A 2,867-nucleotide genomic window follows, 5' to 3' on the forward strand; every position below is an offset into this window, starting at 1 on the left:
CCAATGCAGTCTGCTGGCTTCCTTAGATTATTTTATTTTATTTTTTTTGCACACTACCTGAGGCAACGTTTGGTGTGACTTGGCACTATGTAAATTAACTGAATTGAATTTATTAAAATTAATGTATTTTTGACATAGGCTACATATATCTTGTTGGGAGTCAGTAAACATTTCTTAATTTATAATTATATTATTTTGTTATTATTTTACTCCAAATTAAACATAAATCTAAAACAAATGTCGATAACAAAAAAGATGATATTTTATGGTTAAAAATATTTGTGAACAGATTTTTAAGCACCTTAAACAGTCATAACTTTAAGTAGAATTTTTAAACATAATTAAGTGTAAATGATTGTCTATTATTTTCATAGAAATATAGAAGTTAAACCAGTTTCTATAAATAATTAATACCACGTTTTTGTCACATAAAACAATCTTTACAGTAAATCTGCAACATACAAAATGTTAGCAGTTTAACTTGTACGTCAGCTTTAAAGAAAAGGGCTGTGTGCTAATAATCCCTAATTTATGTGCCTGACTTTAATTGTTGTCCGAACACTCTGAATCTCTAAAACCATTTCATTTGATTAGATGGATGTGATACAGAGGAGAATGAATGCACTGAAAGCAAAATGTTGTCACTGAGTCTGGTAAGGGCTTTGAGGCCACATGTGTGTAAGACCGATTTTACCTTTTTTTTAAACATATTTATATTGAAGGCCATTTCAGTGACTCTAATGACAGACAAGGTATGATCAAAACATCTAAATTCCATTTTTATATGAAAGACTTTCCTGGAGGACATGATTGTCTGCATTTTGATGTAAATTTTCTGTAACAAAAAGTAAAGATGAAAACAAAACAACTAGACTTTTAGAGAATGTTCTACAGAATAGTGGTCCTATTGTTTTGTTTGTTTTTTTATTTTTTTGTTGGATGATTGTATTGCTTGAAGGAAAAACAGTTCATGAAATATTTTATTAAATTGTAATAAAACTTTTTTTTCCATACAGGGGGTTCCCTGTGAGTGCAGTTACTAAACTGAGTCATATGTTGTACTGCGCTTTGATTGGTAAGAAATATGTTTTATGTCATTAGAAAAATGAGTGAAACAGGGGAAAAAAATAACAATGAATTCATAAATACAGCATAATGTCTCATGAGAATTCCCAGAAAATGAAACTGTTCCTGATGATGTAGCCTGAAAGAAAATTGTGTCTGCTAAAAAGTTAGTGAGTAACTCAAGTTACACAAGTAAGTAGGTAAGTAATATGCTTATCAGTCTTACAAACTTTCATCAGGGTCAGAGACCATCAGTGAGAAACTTATTGGCCTTCATTCTGACAACCAGAAGCATTGGACACTGAGGACATTTCACAATCAAATGGGATGGATGGATGGATGGATGGATGGATGGATGGATGGATGGATGGATGGATGGATGGATGGATGGATGGATGGATGGATGGATGGATGGNGATGGATGGATGGATGGATGGATGGATGGATGGATGGATGGATGGATGGATGGATGGATGGATGGATGGATGGATGGATGGATGGATGGATTGAATTATTATACAGTTTAGGCTGCATGATTTTATATGTAAGCATTAATAACTGTAAAAAGGTAAATCTGTCTTTATGGTCTGTATTTTAAACCTGAGTTTAAGAGTGACCTGAGTGAAGGGCTTTTAACAGCTAAATCAAGACCATAAAAAATGCAACAAAAAAACTTCAAAACAGCTTTAATCTCCAAAGTTGTGTTGCAGTTCATTCAGACACTTTTTTAAAAACTTTTACATTTTTTGTCATTTTTTTTGTTATGATTATTTTTTGATGGAAACATTAAGAAATTTCTGCCAGTAATTGATGCCAGGCTGCACTGGAAGTGCTACAGCTAGCTGCTGCTACTAATCACATTTGTAAATAACCAATAAATTCAATGTAAATGATTATGTACTGCTAAACTGGTGGTGGTGCAAAGGTCAGTAAAACAGCTTTTGCATTAAACTCCATGAAATTTTCAAGATTGTTGTGGTTTGGAGACGGCAGCAATGCACTTTGGTCTTGGTTGTGTTCAAACTAACCATTACCATAACCATTTCCATCAACACCATAATCACACATGAAGATGACACTACTCTGGTGGGACTTTTAACTGGCGGAGGCGAGTCAGCGTTCAGGGATGAGGTGCAGCTGTTGGCAGTCTGGTACACCAGGAACACCCTAAAAACCAGAGATGGTCACAGACTACAGGAAGAGAAAGGCTGCCCCTGCACCACTCTACATCAATGGCAACAGCGTGGAGAGGGTCCCCCACTTCAAATTCCTGGGGGCGTACATCTCAGTAACTCTCTCCTGGTCGGTCATCACCACGGCGGTGATTAAGAAGGTCCAGAAATGACTCCACCTCCTGCGAGTCCTCAGATGGAACAACTTGCAGACCTATCGCTCCACCATAGAGAGCATGCTAACAAATGCCTTCACTGTGTGGTACGCGGGCCCCACCTCTGCAGACCAGAAGGGGCTGCAGGGGGTGAACAGGTTGTCCTCTCCCCTCCACTCTCCAGGGCAAAGAGGATCTCCAAAGACCACCATTATCCTGGTTACCACCTGCTCAGCCGGCTGCCATCCAGCAGCAGGTACAGGAGCAGTAAAAGTCCCACCAACAGACTCTAAAACAGTTTCTTCTCATCGGCCATCCAGACTCTGAACACCAGTCAAACATATTGAGTAAAATAATTACTTTATTATTGTTTTTGTCACTGGATATACTGTCCTATATCTCTTTCTATGTTCAATTTTGTTGACAATGAATTCTATTCTATTCTATTCTATTCTATTCTATTCTATTCTATTCT

The sequence above is a fragment of the Austrofundulus limnaeus genome, unplaced genomic scaffold, assembly GCF_001266775.1.
Source record: "Austrofundulus limnaeus strain Quisiro unplaced genomic scaffold, Austrofundulus_limnaeus-1.0 Scaffold54, whole genome shotgun sequence".
Taxonomy (NCBI): Eukaryota; Metazoa; Chordata; class Actinopteri; order Cyprinodontiformes; family Rivulidae; genus Austrofundulus; species Austrofundulus limnaeus.